This window comes from Sapajus apella, unplaced genomic scaffold, assembly GCF_009761245.1.
Source record: "Sapajus apella isolate SASKATOON/1434 unplaced genomic scaffold, GSC_monkey_1.0 scaffold7, whole genome shotgun sequence".
Classification (NCBI taxonomy): domain Eukaryota; kingdom Metazoa; phylum Chordata; class Mammalia; order Primates; family Cebidae; genus Sapajus; species Sapajus apella.
This window is the reverse complement of record NW_022436947.1, coordinates 23,597,042-23,618,141: the sequence shown is the minus strand read 5'-3', so window position 1 is coordinate 23,618,141 and position 21,100 is coordinate 23,597,042. Positions and strand designations below refer to the sequence as shown.

At 36.3% G+C, this 21,100-nt stretch overlaps 1 pseudogene; it reads right to left on the bottom strand.

Moving 5' to 3' along the window:
- Nucleotides 1-9,742: 9,742 nt before the first annotated feature.
- The window catches only part of LOC116550064, a 29,837-nt pseudogene continuing 18,479 nt past the window's right edge, over nt 9,743-21,100 (bottom strand).

The following is a 21,100-nucleotide window of genomic DNA, read 5'->3' as shown; positions in this document are numbered from 1 at the left end:
TTTCTACTGAGCACGCATGGCTTTATACCATCGTAAAAACAAAACAAAAAAACAAATTACTACAAATTGGGAGGCTTATAACAACAAATTTATTCTCTCACAGCTCTGGAGGCTAGAAATTTAACATCAGGTTGTCAGCAGGTCCATGCTTCCTCTGAAAGCTGTAGGGGATGATCTTTCCTTGACTCTTCCCAGCTTCTGGCAGTTGCTGACAGTCCTTGGTTTATAGATGCATCACCTTAATCTCTGCCTCTGTTTTTATGTGGCAGTCTCTCCTGTGTGTCTGTGTCTCTGATTCTCTGTGTGTCCAGATTTCTCTCTTTTTATAAGGAAACCAGTCATATTGGATTTAGGGTCCACGGTAATCCAGTACGATCTCTTTTTTATGTGGTTGTGTATGATGCCATGACCTTATTTTTAAATAAGGTCACATTTACAGGTTCAGGTGGATGTGAAATTTTGGGGGATACCATTCAACTCAGCACACTATATATATCAATTAGCATGATGTTTTCAATACCCAATTGTCACATGTGTTTGTACTTCATTCCTTTTCATGCTAAGTAATGTGTGATATTGATTTCAGAGGGTGATTTCAGCAGGTAGCATGACCCATTAGGAGGTGACTATAATTATGAACTAGAGAAGTGGCAGGGAAAATGGAGAGGAGGACGCATTTTCAAAATTTATTGTGAATTATAATAAATTTCCCTCTTAACACTGCTTTATTTAGTTGCATCGCAGAGATTCTGGTACATTATCTCTTTGTTCTCATTAGTTTCAAAGAACTTCTTGATTTCTGCTTTAATTTCATTATTTATTCAAAGTCATTCAGGAGCAGGTTGTTCAGTTTCTATGTAGTTGTGTGGTTTTGAGTGAATTTCCTAATCTTGAGTTCTAATTTGATTGTGCTGTGGTCTGAGAGACTGTTATGATTTAAGTTCTTTCACATTTTCTGAGGAGTCTTTTACTTCTGATTATGTGATCAATTTTAGAGTAAGTGCCATGTGATGATGAGAAGAATGTATCTTCTGTTTTATTTGGGTAAAGAGTTCTGTAGATATTTATCAGGTCCACTTAATCCAGAGGTGATTTCATCTCCTGAATATCTTAATTTCCTGTCTTGATGATCTGTCTAATATTGTCAGTGGGGTGTTAAAATCTCCCACTATTGTTGTGTGTGAGTTTAAGTCTTTTCGAAGGTCTCTAAGAATTTACTTCATGAATCTGGTTGTTCTTGTACTGGGTATATATATTTTTAGGATAGTTAGCTCTTCTTGTTGAATTGAATACTTTAAGATTATGTGATACCCTTCTTTGTCTTTTTGATCTTTGTTGGTTTAAAGTCTGTTTTGTTAGAAACTAGGATTGCAACCCCTATATTTTTCTATTTTCCATTTGCTTGGTAAATTTTCCTTCATTGCTTTATATTGAATCTGTGTATGTCTTTGCATATGAGCTGGTTCTCTTGAAGACAACATATTGATGGGTTGTGATTCTTTATCCAGTTGGCCATTCTGTGTCTTTAATTGGGGCATGTAGCCCATTTACATTTAAGGTTAGTATTGTTATATGTAGATTTGACCCTGTCATCATAATGCCAGCTGGTTATTTTGAAGACTTATTTTTGTGCTCGCTTCATACTATCACTGGTCTGTGTTCTTCAGTGTGATTTTGTAGTGGCTGGTAATGGTTTTGCCTTTCCTTATTTAGTGCTTCCTTCAGGAGCTCTTGCAAGGCAAGGTGGTGGTAACAAATACCCTCAGCATTTGCTTGTCTGAAAATGATCTTATTTCTCCTTCACTTATAAAGCTTGGTTTGGTCAGTTATGAAATTCTGGCTTGGAAATTATTTTCTTTAAGAATGTTAAATATTGGCCCCTAACATCTTCTGGCTTGTAGGGTTTTCCTTGAGAGGTCTGCTAACAGTGTGATGGGCTTCCCTTTGTAGGTGATCTGGCCTTTCACTTTGACAGCCCTTAACATTTTTTTCTTTTATTTTGACCTTGGAGAATCTGATAATTATGTGTCTTAGGGATGATATTCTCATGGAGTATCTTATTGGGGTTGTCTGCATTTATTGAATTTGAATGTTGGCCTGTCTGGGTTGGGGAGATTCTGCTGCATGATATCCTGATGTATGATTTCCAACTTGGTTCCATTCTCACAATCTCTTTCAGGCACCCCAATCAGTCATAGAGTCTGTGTCTTTACATAATTCCATATTTCTCAGAGGTTTTATTAATTCCTTTTCATTCTTTTTTTTTTTTTTTTTTAATCTATTCTTGTCTGCCTGTCTTATTTCAGAATGACAGTCTTCAGGCTCTGAGATTCCCTCCTCCACTTGATTTGGTCTGCTGTTAATACGTATGATTACATTGTGAAGTTCTTGTAGTATGTTTTTCAGCTCTAGGAAATTGGTTATATTTCTCTCTAAACTGGCTATTTTGGCCATCAGCTCCTGTATTGTCTTATCATGATTCTTAGCTTCTTTGCATTAGGTTACACCATGTTCCTTTAGTTCAGCAAAGTTCATTATTACCCACTTTCTGAAGCTTACTTCTGCCATTTCAGCCATCTCAGTCTCAGCTTAGTTCTGAGCCCTTGCTGGAGAGCACAGCCACAACCATCTAATCTTTGACAATCCTGACAAAACAAGCAATGGGGAAAGGATTCTCTATTTAGTAGATGGTGCTGGGAGAACTGGCATGCCATATGCAGAAAATTAAAACTGGACCCCTTCCTTACACCACATACAAAAATCAACTCAAGATGGATTAGGATTAAGATGATGAAGACACCAAAAGTAATTGCAACAAGCAAAAATTGACAAATGAGATCTAATTAAACTAAAGAGCTTCTGTACAGCGAGAGAAACTGTCATCAGAGTGAACGGGCAACCAATAGAATGGGAGACAATTTTTGCAATCTATCCATCTGACCGAAGTCTAATCTTCAGCATCTACAAAAACTTGAACAAATTTACGAGAAAAAAGCAACCCCATTAAAAAGTGGGCAAAAGTACATAAACAGACACTTCTGCAAAGACGACATACATGTGGCCAACAAACAGATGGAGAAAAGCTCATCAGTGATCATTAGAGAAATGCAAGTCAAACTACAATGAGAAATCATCTTAGCCAGTCAGAAAGGCTGTTATTAAAAAGTCAAAGACAATAGATGCTGGTGAGGTTGTGGGGAAAAGGAGTGCCTTTACACTGTTGGCTAGAGTGTAAATTAGTTCAACCATTATGGAAGACACTGTGGTGGTTCCTCAGAGACCTAGAGGCAGGAATACTATTTGACCCAGCAATCCCTTACTGGGTATACAACCAATGGAACATAAATCATTCTATTATAAAGATATGGGCACATGTATATTTATTGCAGCACTATTCAAAATAGCAAAGACATGGAATCAACCTAAATGCCCATCAATGATAGACTGGATAAAGAAAAATGTGGTACATATATATGATGGAATATTATGCAGCCATAGAAAGGAATGAGATCACGTCCTTTTCAGGGACATGGATGGAGTTGGAAGCCATTAACCTCAGCAAACTAATGCAAAAACAGGAGTCCAAATACTGCATGGTCTTACTTTTAATGGGAGCTAACTGATGAGAACACATGGACACAAGGTAGGGAACAACACACACGGGGGCCCGTTAGAGGGTGGGAGTTGGGAGGAGGGAAAGCAACAGGCAGTGAGATGATCTGTGAAGCAAACCACCATGGCACATGTTTACCTACATATCCTGCACATGTACCCCTGAACTTAAAAGTTGGGGAAAAAAAAAGAAAGAAACATTTCCTAGGCACCAAGCAAAGGATTCAACATTCAGCAAACCTCCAGGAACAAGCCTTGAACTGGTATGCGTTATTGAACTCAAAATACATTTTGTCTCTTCTTTGGCTTTTTCATGCCTTGCTCTCTTGCTGAATATTCATTTTCTCTGTTTCCAAATCCAAATAGTGGATAATAGTAAGCAATTGACTATTCTCAAGTTTATATGTTGTATGTTCAAAAGACCAGCCAACGTTTCTCATTTCCGAATTACAGTGATGTAATCCAACCCTGAGGGTACACTTACTCTTAAATGAACTGAATAAATTAAATGTTAAGCTGAAAAAAAAAATAGGATTTGGTGATTGGATATAAAGGATGAGGGGGAGAGAGAAGTCAAAGCTGGTAAGACAAGAACAAGGAAGAGGAAAACTTTTTCAGGAAACAGGGAAGTTTTGTTCTGCAGAAGCGTATCTAAAAAGCAAAGGAACATCCATGTCAAATTAAGGTCCAAAGTTCCCCTAGAGAGGCCTGGGTTATTCAGCTTTAGAAGTCATCTAAGAAGTCATAAGGGACATATTAAGGTAATCATGTTATCAAGGGAGAAGGGATAGGATGAGATCAGAGTGCCAAGAATATATTCTTAGGGATTGACGATTTCTTTAGAAAGTCGCCAAAGGAAAGGGATCACTTAAGGGGCCTAAGAAATAGTGACCAAAGAAGCAGGAGACCTGGAAGAAATCAACGCTTCAAAAATCTTTCACTGAACTGTAATATAAGATAATAACAACCACAGCAATAATAATGATAATAAATGCATTTTATAGTACATCCTCTATGCCAGTGACTTTCTATGGGCTTTTCTTATATTAAGTCACTTAATACACAATCCTCTTGAGCTATACGTTATCTCAATTTTACAGAAGGAATTAGAGGCACAGAAAGGTAATATTACCTGCCCAAGGTCATCTACCCAGGAGGGCGGGAAACAGCTGGCTCTGCAGTCCATGTTTTTAGTAATTTTTGTTTGGTCGTTTATTTTTTGTGACAGAGTCTCACTTTGCTGCCCAGGCTGGAATGCAGTGTAGCCTCAACCTCCTGGGCTCAAGCAATCTTCCCACCTCAGCCTCCTGAGTAGCTGGGACCACAGGTGTGTGCCACTATGCCAGGCTAATTTTAAAATTTGTTGAAATGGAGTCTCGTTGTGTTGTCCAAGCTGATTCCAAACTTCTGGCCTGAAGTGATCCTCCTGTCTCAGCTTCTGAAAGTAGTGGGATTATAGGCATGAGCCACTGCACCAGGCTAGTGATTACTAACACTTAAATAGCACTTCCATGTGCCTTGACACTTTTCTAAACACTTTGTGTTCACTAATTCATATAATTATCATGATAGCTTTTTAAGGTAATTACTATCATCTCCATTTTAAAGATGGGGAAACTGAGGAACAGGAAGGCCATATAAATTGCCCAAGGTCATAGAGGTGGGACATTCTAAACTAACACCAGACTATAGGGCCCCACAGTGGTGTTCAGATTTTACTTGGAAAGTATAATGCTCACAAAGGCACTCTCTCCCTAGGGGAATACTTGTTTCCACCATTTGTTTCACTGTCACTCTGTAGAGGGAAACATTCCTTTCCAAAGGAGATTTCATCTTCTGACCAGTAAATCAGACTCGGAATGAGCTATGATTCATTTACAGGTAAATCACAAGCTTTATTCCTGGCCAGATAAGAAATCAGTAATTTGGTTTTGTCTGAAGAGATCTGGGAATTCCCCCAAGATGATTTCCTGGAGTGGGTCACAATGCCACCTACATACTGGATTAATGACTTCAGTGTTCTGCTTGGTTCACTGATGACAGGAAACTGGTAAAACAAAGAGGGTGAGAAACCAGCTGTATCACAGTAATAAATAATACTCAGATTTAGACTCTTCTTCCTAGTTCCTGAGTTTGTTTTCTTTAACTTTCAAGCTTTGACTCAGACAATATGCAACAGTTAGCTAATACAGTTGTTTTACTATTACAAATGACGATGGCACATTTTGCGGGGAATTTGTTTTAAAGTTAATGTTATATTTTTTAATTCTTATTTTCTATAGTAGTACATGCAGTATTACTTTCAATAGTTTGAAAAAATTATGTTGGGATCCTGAATTCTTAATTTTGACTGAGATCGTTTGGAGATAATTTTAGAGGCATAACAATGGTAAATCAAATTTTTTCGATTTTTAGAATTCATGTGCACAAGACAGTCGGGGGAAAGATTGACAACTACTTTTTAAAATAGCATTAATTGATTCCACAAATAGTTACTATGCTGCTAGCCTATTTTCTTCTAAGCATGAAGGATAAAGTTGTGAGGAAGACAAGGCAAGATCCTTGATGTCCAAATGTTCATAGTCTGGCAAGAGAATAAATGTATAATTAAATGGTAATGATAAATTCTGTAAAGAAAAATTAACCAGGTAAAGGAGATAGAGAATAATGGAAGCAAATTGGAATTAAAATAGGAATTTCAGAGAAGACCTCTTTGAGGTTTTATTCTTACTGTCATGGAACATTTCAAGGATCTGATTTGTTACAAGGAAAAAAGACTGTATGTATGGGAACAATTGTAGAATCAGGAACACCAGCTAAGAGTCGATTCCAATAGCCTAGATTCTCAACCTTGTCTGCTCCTTAGAATTCCCTGGAGATAGTTCTAGCTAGCCCCAGTTGAAACCAGTTACCGTATGTCAAAATCTTTGAGAGTAGAGTTCAGGAGTTGATATTTCTCAAGTTTCCTCTAGTGATTTTAAAACATAGCCAAGGTTGGAAAAGGTTGTGGAAGAAAGATGTCAGTCAACAAGTCTAGGTCAGTTTTCCACATCTAGTAGGAACATGTAAGCTCTTAAAACAGGACTGGCTTCTTATCTGGATTTGTTTTCTTCTTTAAGGAATATAGTTAGGTCAGAGAACAAATTCTTAAACAGGAAAAAATTTATCAGGAAATGATGAAGATGGATATTGGCTAAGAAGCATTAACTAATATAATACAAGGAAGTAGTGGTGAATGAAAATGTTTCTCATGTTTGTTTCTTCAAATATTCTAGCGTGGAGTCCATGATTGAAAATGGTTGTGAAAGGATGATGTAGGAGACTGGGTCTCTAGCAGTGATCTATGGAGGTGGCTGGATGTCAGACTTAGGATATACACATTTTGTAGAGATAGCAAATAAGATTCACTGTTAGATTGGAAGTGGGATGATAGGAAAAGACGGGTTATAAATGACATCCAAATTTTAGGCCTGAGCAATTGGATGAATGGTTGCAGTTACTTCATTGGGGGAAAATGGGTAGAAAAGTAGAGTTGTATCTGTGTGGGGGAGGAGGTTGAATATTGAAATTAATAGTATCAGTTTGGACTTCATAATGTAAAGAGTGTTAATTAAACTCTAAAATGAATGTTAAGTAGAGAATGAGATCTAGAGTCACAATTTGAATGATTTGTTCCTTGATTTAGTAAAATAAAAAATTTCTTTACAATTTTGTAAACTGTAGTCCTAATAGACTGCTAAGAAAGAGTAATAACCCATGAATGTATAAACATTTTAGGGTTAAAAACATAGCAAAATTATAAATTTTAAAAAATGAATTAAAAGATAACCAATGAAATTTTAGAACATTATTTCCAAAACTTTCTTCACTACAGAACAGTTTAAAATTACTAATATATTGATGAAAACCAAAAAGAGCTCAACAGATTTAATGGGTTCTTGAATTAAAGTAGATAGCAAAAAATAAATAAATAAATAAATAAATAAATAAATAAAATAAAAGGGCTTTTAGACAGATTAATCGCAAGAGAGGATCCTTTATCATGTGTTTAAAATACAGTGAATTTTAAATAACATAGCTCTATGTTGAAATTAAAGAATACATAAATTAGACAAATATATATCACATATTCAAATTCAATTGTAACATCAAATTGATGCAATCCAAAGTTTCATTAACTGGAAAATAATGCTCATAGTTAAAATTTATTGAACATTTACAATGACTAAGAACTATTCCAAGCATTTTACATATATTAACTCTATCAGTTAAGGAATACTTTCAGCTGCAAGTGACAATATTCAGTATTGGTTGCATAGAAACCTATGGTTCATTGCTTTTCATGTTAAAAGGAGTCTGGAAACTGGTATTGGTTCAGTGGCACAATGGTTTCTCATAGCATCTACGCTGCTCTCTTGGCCTCATCCTCATGGTTGTAAGATGTCACTCCCAGGTCCAGGAGGCATGTTTGTGTTAAAATACAAGAAAAAGGAAGGAAAGGATGGACCCAGGAACATCTGTCTCCTTTTATCAGGAAAGCCAAAGCTTTCCTAGAAGCTCCAACAGATTTCTGCTTAGGTCTCCTCTGCTGGCACTATTAGCACCCCTAGTTGCAAAGGAGGTTGGAAAATCAGGTTATTACATTTTTTCTGCCTTTATAGCAGAACAGGAGGAAGGAAAAGAAGGTTGAGAATGGGTTTTGAATTATGCAGCCAACAGTAACTACCGCAAATTCATGTCTTTTTTATGAAAACCCTCTCAAAGTGGTACTTTTATTTATTAGCATTTTGCTAATGAACTAAGACAGTGAGAAGTTGAGAAATTTGACCATGGTCACACAACTAAATAATGTAGAGCCCGAAGTCTAGTCAGGTGGCCTGTCTCCAGAATCTACTTTCTTCTCAGCCACTCTACTATAGTATAGAAATTAGCCACAGACAGATTTAACATCAAGCCTTCTCGTATGAGTGATCTTCCATATAACTTCCTTATATTCTTGTGAATGATACATTTATTACAATAGGCAATGCATTACCTAATGATAAAACTAAACACATGTGTGCTATTGCTCTTCTCCTTTCTAATTATACCAATAATAACAAACCACATGGTTAATTTGAATTTGTAAAGTCACCCTTTCAAAGAATTCTAAGTATTTTCATAATATATACTTCAGATTTCCTCATAAATCCTGTGAGAAATAGGGGTAGACATGATTATTTGCATTTGATAATTGGGAATACAAGATCAAGCTTATGTCAAAAAGATCTGGAACTTAAACCTAGATTTACATAGAGCCAGGCCATTTGTACTTCATCAGATGCCTGTCAGTATAGATATCTTTACTTTAGGATAAATATTAATTAAATTGCAGAAGAATGGAAACAAATGTTACATTTCGAATTTTCTCAACTTGGCAAAGGTTTAAAGCTTTAAAACTCAACATTTAATGGTCTTAATGTCTTAACAATAGTCTCTGAGATACCAAATTTTATGAAAGCTAATTCCCTTGGTTACTAGAAATTCTGACACATTTTTATAGCTCTATTTTATAAAATAGAGAGTAATTTTTTTATAAAATAGAGAGTAAAAACTGAGTAATTATGAATTATATGCAGGAAGTAAATGTACATTTTGTTGTTATTTTTTGAAATTAAAAACTTACATATATGATTCATGGCAAGTATGTTTTTATGTTGGAATTAATCTATTTTATTTCTTACAATAAAATTAAGTAGTTTTTTATTAATATTTTTCATATAATAGGCAACATTGATTTTTTAAAATTTATTTTTTGCTATACTTTATTTTTCTTGAATATTTATATTTATGCTTTTTGTTTCTATCCACACTGGTCTTTTTCCATTAATTTTTCTACTTTAATTTTAGTTCAGGGGTACATGTGCAGGTTTGTTACATGGGTAACGAATTGCAGGTCACTGGGTTTGGTATACAGATAATTTTGTCACCCAGGTATTGAGTGTAGTAGTACCTGACAGGTAGTTTTCAAACCTCACCTTCCTTTCATTCTCCTCCCTCAAGTAGGCTTGACTTTGAATGATGGAAATATTTTACATCTCACACAAAGGAGTCACTGGTACTTACAAATTTATGAAAATTACTAGAACTGTTAAGATTGAGGTGACAAATTTGTATAGCTTTCCACAGTTTCAAAGAGGTAGTAATAGATACTTGACCTCTTAGTGATATCATATGTTGTTTCTTCCAAGTTTTTTTCAGACCTGGTTTGATGTAAGGGTTCATCAAGAGAAGTTCTAGGGTATCTTTGCTGTCTTTGTTCTCAGCAGCAAGATGCAATGTAGTTAAGAGGCTTTTTGTTTGGGCATTCATATCAGCATCATGTGGAAGGAAGAAAGAAGCCACTCTGGTGTTATTCCACTTACAAGCATTGTGCAGGGTTGTCCATTGATCCATAGTCACTGCATGAACATCTGCCCCTTGTGCAGTCACCTCATGAATGATATCTAAGTGTCCATTGTAGACTGCTTGATGAAGAAGGTTATATTCGTCTTTGTCCCAAGTGTTTACATGATTGGCTTCTTCAGAAAGTAGTCTTCACATTATAGTAAGCTTAGAAACATGCCTTCAGTTCGTGATTTTCAGTTTTTTCTATGGATGTCTGATGGGTTATGGAGTGCTCTTGTGTTAAAAAGTAGATTTTTTTCAGTAGCCCAAATCAGCAATTTATTTGGATCTTTTCACACATTTTTTTTCTTGCAATTGATATCGCTGTTCATTTTTCTTCATCTTGCTCCTCATCTTCATCAGAATTGCCTATTCAGAGACTTTGAGTACTATTGGGAATAAGGTATCCTTGTGTTTCTTTCTTTCTTTTTTTTTTAAATTGTACTTTAAGTTCCGGAGTACATGTGCAGATCTTGCAGGATTGTTGCATAGGTACACACATGCTGTGGTGGTTTGCTGTCTGCATCTCCCCGTCACCTACATCAGGCATTTCTCCCAATGTTATCCCTCCCTAACCTCCCCAACCCCTGCTGTCCCTCCCCTAGCCCCCTACTCCCCAACAGACCCCAGTGTGTGATGTTGCCTTCCCTGTACTCATGTGTTCTCATTGTTCAACACCCACCTGTGAGGAAATGTGGCATTTGGTTTTCTGTTCTTGTGTCAGATGGTTTCCAGACTCATCCATGTCCTACAAAGGACATGAACTCATCATTTTTTATGGTTGCATAGTATTCCATGATGTATATGTGCCACATTTTCTTTGTCCAGTCTATCATTGATGGGCATTTGGGTAGATTCCAGGTCTTTGCTATTGTAAACAGTGCCACAATGAACATATGTGTGTATGTGTCTTTATAATAGAATGATTTATAAACTTTTGGGTATGTACCCAATAATGGGATTGCTGGGTCAAATGGAATTTCTATTTCTAGATCCTTGAGGAATTGCCACACTGTCTTCCACAATGGTTGAACTGATTTACACTCCCACCAACAGTGTAAAAGTGTTTCTATTTCTCCACATCCTTCTCCAGCATCTGTCCTCTCCAGATTTTTTAATGATCGCCATTCTAACTGGTGTGAGATGGTATCTCAATGTGGCTTTGATTTGCATTTCTCTTAATGATGTGATGATGAGCATTTTTTCATGTTTATTGGCTGCATAAATGTCTTCTTTTGAGAAGTGTCTGTTCACATCTTTTGCCTACTTTTGAATGTGTTCATTTGTTTTTTTCTTGTAGATCTGCTTTAGTTCTTTGTAGATTCTGGATATTAGCCCTTTGTCAAATGGGTAGACTGCAAAAATGTTTTTCCATTCTCTTGGTTGCTGGTTCACTCTGATGATTGTTTCTTTTGCTTAATTAGTTTAATTAGATCCCATTTGTTTTGGCTTTTGTTGCCAATGCTTTTGGTGTTTTAGTCATGAAGTTCTTGCCTATGCCTGTGTCCTGAATGGTTTTCCCTTGTTTTTTTTTCTAGAGTTTTTATGGTGTTAGGTATTATGTTTACATCTTTAATCCGTCTGCAGTTAATTTTAGTGTAAGGTGTAAAGAAAACTTCAGGCCAATATCCATGATGGACATTGATATAAAAATCTTCAATAAAATACTGGCAAACTGAATGCAACAGCACATCAAAAAGCTTATCCATCACGATCAAGTAGGCTTCATCCTGCGGATACAAGGCTGATTCAACATATGCAAATCTATAAACGTAATTCATTACATAAACAGAACCAAAAACAAAAACCACATGATTGTCTCAAAAGATGCAGAGAAGGCCTTCGACAAAATTAGACAGCCCTTTATGCTAAAAACTCTCAATAAACTAGGTATTGATGGAACGTATCTTAAAATAATAAAAGCTATTTAGGATAGATCCACAGCCAATATCATAGTGAATGGGCAAAAGCTGGAAGCATTCCCTATCCTTGTGTTTCTAACAATTCAATTTGATTAAGGTATTCCAAAAAGTCCAAGGAATTCTCTTGTTTTGGTTTTCCATCATCATTCACTTCCTTTTTCCAGTTTTACTACTGCTATAAATAAAAAGTACTTCAAATGCCAGGATATAAATAGTATAAGTAATATTTCTAGAGATGTGTTACATCTACTTTATTTTATTCACCAAAATTTGATGATATTCCTGGTATTCTATCAGTAATTAATAGGATGCCTTTCCTAACTTAAAGGGCATATTCCATTTTGGGAGAGATGTGAACTATGTCAGTTTCTCACAAACAACTCAGTGACAGGTGGGGCTATAAATTGCATTTTACAGGTGTATTAGTCTGTTTTCACACAGCTGATAAAGACATACCTGAGGCTGGGAAGAAAAAGAGGTTTAATGGACTTACAGTTCCACATGGCTGGGGAGGCCTCAGAGTCATGACAGAAGGCAAGGAGGAGCAAGTCACATCTTACATGAATGGCAGCAGGCAAAGAGAGAGCTTGTGTAGAGAAACTCTCGTTTTTGAAATCATCAGATCTTGTGAAATTTATTCACTCTGTCATGAGAACAGCATAGGAAAGACCCATCCCCATGATTCATACGTGGGAGTTATGGGAACTACAAGATGATATGTGGGTTGGACACAGAGCCAAACCATAGCAACAGGTGAAGTTACCTTAAAACAACTTGCCCTAAATTAAGGACCCTTCAATGAAACTGAAAGGCCAGATACTCTGATTCAAAGGTTCCACATTATTTTTCACCGCATGACATTTTACTGCTCTAAGCACAAAGCAATAGAGATGTGCTGAACCCAAGGATCCAGGGGCAACAGTAAGGGGAAGAAGATAATAAAAAACCTGTAAACTAGAGGGTCTCATGAGTGGGAGTAAGGGAAAAGGGCATCCAGTTCCAGTCTTATCCCACTAGCTGGTCATGCATAGGCCTGGGAGTTCTGCCTGCAGCCTTCCTAACAGCCAAGAGTGGAAAAACCACTTCCACCAAACCTGATAGGGTCTGAACTGCAGAGCTTGGCCTGAGTTGGACAGGTCACTTGCCTCTACTAGACCTAGGAGTTCTTCAGGAGTTCTTAGATGGCGAGAGTCTAACAGGAAGTGAGGCCCCGATTTTTAACATTTCTACAATGTTTTGTAAATAAACAGAATAAGATGATTATTTCTCTTTAGTAGACTGGAGTGTTTACTACCATGTCAAAATAGCTTTCATTTTTCAGTGTTTCAAGGTTATAGAAAATGGATTTTTGCAGTTATTGCTGCCATAGAATGCTCTTAAAACAGATTTTATGAACTAAAGAAAATGACCTCTGGCACATACCATTTTTGTTTGGAAAAGTTTATGCTTTTTTATATGTATACAGTAATTTAAGCTAATTATAACCTTTATGTATTTGATTTAAAGCCATGTTTGGAATTGTCATATTAAAATAAACAGTAATATAGATAGGATGTTTTTGACCTCCAAGAAAAATTGTTGAAACATGCCTCTCAAAGTTTGTTATATGGATAATAAACATCTTCAAAAAGGGGCTATTCAAATGGTATTTTTTTATATTTTGGGAAAGAGGAGCAGTTTTCTCCTTGCTCTGGCTTGGCTTTATGGCCAACACTTTCTTACATTTTTGTAGTCACCCGATTGAACAGACTTATTTGAGTTATTAACCTGTAATGAGCTAAAGAATAGATTTTCTGAAGTTTCATAGGTTCTTGCTGAGTGTTATGAAACTGAAATAAATAATAAATAAATAATAAAAAAAAAAAACCTGAAAGCAGCAACACGAAGAGAAAAGCATAGTTAAGATGGAAATTGAATGATCATTAAGGACCTATAAAATGTGGGGCCTTTTCATGCAATTTATTTAAGTCTTAAAATCACCCTGAGAATTATGTGTTATCCTGATTTTACAGTTAGAAAACTGAGGTTCAAGAAGCTTAATTACCTTGCCTAGAATACCTGCTTGGATTTGCAACCAGGTCTCTTTTGTTCCACAATCACCCAACAAATATTTCTTGACACCAAGCTAGGCTTTGAGAAAGACAAAGAAGGAATATTGTGTTGTAAATGTCTTACTGTGCTTTAAATATCATCTGTCGGAATATAGTCGTTCCATCAAATTCTCCATTTTTTTAGACAGCAAAGGTGAGTTGTTATGTGCTGGTTGAAGATACCTATAAGAAACATAAAAATCTTGAAAAACTTATTTACATTTTAATGGGCTTGACCTTAAGAGTCAAATGGCTGGATCCACTCAGTAGCATAGAAATGCATATAACAGAAGAAGGCTCTTGGGGCTGGAAGTGGTGGCTCACATTTGTAATCTCAAACTACTGGAAGGCTGAAGCAGGAGGATCACTTGAGCTCTGGAGTTTGAGGTTACAGTAAGCTATGATTGTGCCATTGCACTCCAGCCTGAGTGACAGAGCTAGATCCTATCTCAAAACAAAAGGTTCCTGTATCCGAGGAGGGTGGGAGGGTGGTGGTGGTCATGGTGGTGGTGGTGGTGAGGTAGAAAAGGGTGAGGTGAAAAGGCTAAGAAGAAAAATATCCTAGTTGTAGGAAAATCCTAAGAATGCCCGCAAATTGAGTAGGAGTTAGCATCAGGAGATAGGGGAGAGGGTGCTAAGTTTGTTCCAGGAAAGGCACAATGAAAGGTAATTGCAGACAATAGAGGACACTAAAGAAGTGAACAGTGGTGGCTTCTTCCAATCTGGGAGGTATGGGGAACAGGAGCCAGGCCACAAAAGAGAATGTCAGCACCAACCATGCAAAGCATCCTTCTACTTTTAATCCCCCTATTTCACTCATTTCTCTTCATCTTGTTATCCTTGTGACCTCATTTCATACCACTTTCCACCTTGCTCACTCTTCTTATTGCTTTTCCTTAAACATGCTACATTCTCTCCTATTTTAAGTCCTTTGCTGTGGCTGTTCCTTCTTTCAGAAATGCTCTCCCAATGATCTTCACCAGACTAATTTGTTTACCTTTTCCATGTGTCTACTCAAGTCGTACCTTCTCAGTAAGGCCTATCACACCCATCCTATTTAATACAGCAAACTGCTCCTTCACCCTCCGACATGCCTTACACTACTCTATATACTTTCAAAATTCATAGTAGTTACCACTTTCTGACATATTACAGTGTATTATTAGCTTATATATTATGTTTATTTTCTTCTAGGCATAAGCTCATGTGGCAGGCATTTGTGTTTTATTCCCTGATATGTTTTGATACGCTAGAATAGTGCTCTAGGCAAGCTGGCCCAAGTTAATGCCAATCAGAAATGTCACCTGTGAGCCTGTGCTTGTAACTTTAAGCTAGTCTAATAATACATCACATGAATAAAATGACAAAGCAGTAGTCCTTAGGCACCTATTGCTAGTCTTTAGCTCACCACCACCTGTCTTTACTATTATAGGGTCTGAGTCTTGTGTATTAACCCTCTACTCCCTGCCCAGCCACCACCACCAAGTGTCTTACATACTCACAAACAAGTTTGGTCAGCTACTGCAGGGGTTCAACCATTTTCTCTTTCTTTCCATTCTTCTTTTTTGTTCCCTTATGCTAAATGGGTATGACTTCTTCAAGTTCTTCCATATCTTCTTGGCAAGGCTACTGCTCTCATGAGAATCACGTACTCTCCCCGCCACTTGGGCATTTTCACTAAGTACCATCACTGAGTTGCTGAAGATTCGGCAATTGCACAGACATCTGTAAAAAATAGGCAAGTATGTCTTTTTTGTGTAATTCTCTGCTGGAAGGGGACCCAAAAATATTTCCTTATTTGTGGAGTTTTGCCAAGGACAATGTCTTATTGAAAGAAACCATATGATTTGTTAAATCATTCTTGCCTTCTAGCTGTTTAGCATTTTTAAATGCATCTATATACTAAGCATATTTATCAGCACCAGCCCAAGTGTTGTACATGCATTATTTTCTTTTTATTCTTGAAACAACCTTGAGAAACAAGGGTTATTCTCCTCAATTTAATAGATAAGGAATTCCAAGAGCAGAGAACTTAAATATTTGCCAAGTGTCACGTAGGTAATAGCTATGTGGTAGGATTAAAAGCTAGAATAATTAAACCCTATAGAAGATGATGTGCCGCTGTATCTACTTTACCCTGCTGTCCATTTCTTCCTCCGGCTCATATGACTATGGGCTAGTAATTCAGAGAATTACTCTCTCCTGAGTGACTATGATTCCTCCAATTCCTACCAGCAGATCCTGACCAATGACACAATGATAGGGAGTTCCAATGGGCTAACCATTTGCTTCAACGTAGGGCTAATTCTGTAGTGCAACTTGTTCTGCAGAGCATTCCTGTGGGATCAAACTGAAACTATTCTCTAACTGAGCCACATTCTTCCCTCTCCTGACCTATACTACTTCCTTCACTTTTCTTCTTTTGAGAGTACAGCCTAACTCATCTCAGGTTTTCCTAGGGAACCTGACTTAACCAGACCCATAATCCAATTTTTTAACTACCATAGTAGACTGCCTTCTTTTTCTAAAATAGGACCAAGAGGATTTACTCAGTTCTTTCTTTCCTTACAATAAAGTGCCTCAATTGCTCATGTAAATGGATAGTACAACAGAGTAAATCTCCATGATGAATGCATCTTGTGATAGGGTTTAGTTGTTCTTATACTATATTCTTTTCATGGACAGTATTCTAAAGTTGAACATAGATAAATATTTGTAATCAGTCTTGTGAACTGCTGGCCCAAGGATTTCTAGTGGAAATTTTCGACTGTATTCCTTTGGATGGAATTAAGTTTAATACCTCACATTTTTTTTTCTGATAGCAAAAGTTGCATAATTAGAAAATTTTAATACTTTTTCATAACAGAATACCAGGTTCCACAAAAGAGCATATATTTTCTCTATTCCAGAGTATTATGGGTTTTACCTGTAGCTTTTTAGGAGCTCTTTAACTACTGGAAGTAATATGTAGTTTTTGTGAAATAAATTACATGTACATCCAAAATTAAAAAAATATACTCTATAGTAATAAGAATGTACTATAAAATGTCTGGGTAGAAATTGGAAACACAAAAGAAGATTAAGAGACAAAATTATTTAGCAAGATGATATTCACAAAGAACTTTATTTTTCCAAGTGCACATTAATATTCTACCATTGGCTGACTAAAATGTACATCTTATCATTACAAATAACTTCTGTGTAATCAATCCACATGAGGCATTCCAGTGGAGGTCCTTGTTGATTAGATTGCTCATTTTTACTTCAAGGTCAGGGAAGTGGATAGAATTTGTAATGAATGGTATAATTGTTGAACATTTAAACAAACACAATCTATTTGGAGGTGAACAGTATGATTTACGTAATGGGAAATCATGCCAACCAATCAGGTTTGGTTTAATAAAATGATAAATAGCTATTTGAAAAAAAGAGGCACAATTAGATGTAACTTATTAACATTAGAAAAAATACCTTTGACAAAGTCTCCCTTTCCCCTGCTGTGCCACATCATCCCCACACACATCCCAACACACACATATCCCCCGCAGACTGTTTCTTAAAAAGGCATACTATAAGATTGGAGGGAATGCTTTATTTTATCTAGAAATTGACTAAGAAATCAGGAATGAAGAGTTGGAACAGTCGATTTTTAAAAAAGAAAACTGGTAGTTGGCTTCCTCAGTAAGAAGTGCTGACATTAATCTAAAATGTTTACAGATCAAGCACTACATTAAATTCCCGAGTTCACAATTGAATTAAACAAGTGATTTTTATATGTGAAAAAAAATTAACAAAAAGATTGTAAAAGTCTGAGATGCCAGGAGAGAGAACAGAAGGAAAAGAGTTGAACTTTGGTGTGGCTAAGTATAAGATAAGATGTATGGGTAAAAATAATTCAAATTTTAATTGTGGGGACATGATCTTATGAGAGTATAGACCTTCCCTACAGATTTTTGGAGGTTAAAAATGATGGCTCACATTTAAAACATTTTTAATTTTATCTTTATTATGGTGAAACATATATAACATAAAATTTGCCGTTATGACAATTTTAGTGTCATTAAGTATATTTCAGTTGCATTAAGTACATTCACAATATTGTACAGCCATTACCATTATTTGTTTCCAGAACTTTTTCATCATGCCAAACAGGAACTTTTCATCCACTGAACAGTAACTCTCCATCCTCCTTTGCCCCTTATCCCCTGGTAACCTCTACTCTCTCTGTCTCTATGAATTTGCCTATTGTAGGCACTCCTAAAAGTGGAATCCTACAATATTTGTCCTTTCATGTCTGATCTATGTCACTTAGTGTAATATTTTCAAGGTTCATCTATGTTGTAGCATGTATCAGAACCTTATTCCTTTTTATGGCTGAATAATATTTCATTGTATGTATGTTTTCTTTTTTTTCTTTTGGAGACAGGATCTTGCTCTGTTGGCCAAGCTATAGTGGCACTCTTGTAGCTCATTATAACTTAAACTCCTAGCCTTAGGCAACCCACCTGCCTTGGCCTTTCACTGCACAGGAATTATAGATGTGAGCCACCATGCCTGGCTTATATGTTTTCTTTAAAAATAAGAAAGTATATACTGTCAGCCATGTACTATGTTAAATATTTTATGGCCAATATCTCATTTAGTCCTCACAATAGCTAATAGAGTAGATAATACTATTATCTCCAATTTATAGATGATAATACTTTGCCCTAGAAAGTTTAAATAACATGTTATAGTAAGTGGTAGAGCTGCATTTAAACTAGATATGTTTATCTCTACTGTTAAATTACCAATCCTGAACTTCAAAAACTGTATGAGAGCAGAGCAAGATGGTAGAATAGAAGCCTATGCTGTTCATCCCCCTCACTGGAATACCAAAATTTTAACAACTCTCTGCATACAGAAAAGCACCATCACAGGAATCAAAAATCAGGTGAGCAATCACAAGTCCAGACAATGAGTACTACAATAAATATACCTAAATCTTCAATACTCACATACAGACAAGCATCTATAAGCATCAACAACATTCAGAAAAACATGACCTCACCAAATGAACTAAATAAGGCACTAGAGACAAAGCCTAGTGCCTTATTTATATGTCTATAAGCATCAACAACATCCAGGAAATATCTATAAGCGTCAGCTATCAACATCTGGAAAACACGTATAAACAACATCCCAGAAACATATAAACATCTATAAGCATCAACAACATCCAGGAAATCATGATCTCACTAAATGAACTAAATAAGGCACTAGGGACCAACCCTAGTGCCTAGAAACATACAGGTAACCTTCTAGACAGAATTCAAAATGGCTGTTTAGAGGAAACTCAAAGAAATTCAACATAACACTGAGAAGGAATTCAGAATTATATCAGAGAAATGTAACAAAGAGATAGAAACAATTGAATCCAGAAGAAAATTTAGAGTTGAAAAATACTATTGACATGCTGAAGAATGCAGCAGAGTCTCTTAATAGCAGAAAGGATCAAGCAGAAGAAAGAATGAGTAAGCTTGAAGGTAGGTTATTTGAAAATACACAGAGGAGACAAAAGAAAAATAGAATATAGAAAAATGAAGCATGCCTATAGGATCTAGAAGATAGTCTCAAAAGGGCAAATCTGAGTCATTGGCCTTAAAGATGAGAAAGAGATACAAGTAGAAAGTTTATTCAAATAGATAATATCAGGAAATTTCTGAAACCTAGAGAAACATATCAACATTCAAGCGCAATAAATTTATAGAGGCCAGGTGTCATGTCTCATGCCTATAATCCCAGCACTTTGGGAGGCTGAGGCAGGCAGATCCCGAGGTTAAGAAATTGAAACTGTCCTGGCCAACATGGTGAAACCCCGTCTCTACTAAAAATGCAAAAATTTGCTAGGTGTCAGCATGCCCCTGTAGTCCCAGCTACTTGGGAACCTGAGGCAGGAGAATCGCTTGAACCCAGGAGGCAGAGATTGCAGTGAGCTGAGATCATGCCACTGCACTCCAGCCTGGTGACAGAGTGAGACTCCATCTCAAAAAAAAAAAAAAAAAAAAGATGTTATAGAACACCAGGCAGATTTAACCCAAAGAAGACTAGCTCAAGGCATTTGATAATCAAACTCCTAAAGCTCAAGGATAAAAAAAAAAAAAAAGGATCCTAAACACAGCAAGAGAAAAGAAATTACACGTAATGGACCTCCAACATGTTTGGCAGCAGACTTTTCAGTGGAAATCTTATAGGCCAGGAAGGCATGCTACAACGTATTTAAAATGCTGAAGGAGTAAAACTTTTACCCTAAATAGTATATCCAGTGAAAATATCCTTTAAGCATGAAGGAGAAATAAAGACCTTCCCAGGCAAACACAAAGTGAAGGATATCATCAACACTAGACCTGTCCTACAAGAAATGCTAAAAGGAGTTCTTCAGTCTGTAAAAAAGGATGTTGATGATCCAGAAGAAATCACTTAAAGGTACAAAACTCACTGGTAATAGCAAGCACACAGAAACATAAAGAACAGTATGACACTGTCATTGTGGTATGTAAACTTCTCAACTTATATAGAAACACTAAATGGCGAACTAATAAAAAATAATGACAACTACTTTTTAAGGCCTATACAGTACAATAAGACATAAAGGAAACAAAGGTTAAAAGGCAGGGAGACAAATTTAAAATGTAGAGTTTCAATTTTTTTGTGTTTGTTTATGCAATCAGTGTTAAGTTGTCATCAGTTTAAAATAATGGGCAATGGGCTATAAGATAGTATTGACAAGCCTTATGGTAACTTTAAATTGAAAAACAACAATACAGACACACAAAAAAGCAAGAAATTAAAGCACACCACTAGAGAAAATCACCTTCACTGAACAGAAGACTGTAAAACAACCAGAAAACAAATAATGAAATGGCAGGAGTAAGTCCCTACATATCAACAATAATGCTGAATGTCAATGGACTGAACTCTCCAACCAGCAGACAGTGAGTGGCTGAAAAAAATAAGACCCAATGATCTATTGTCTACAGGAAACATGCTTCACCTATAAAGATACATATA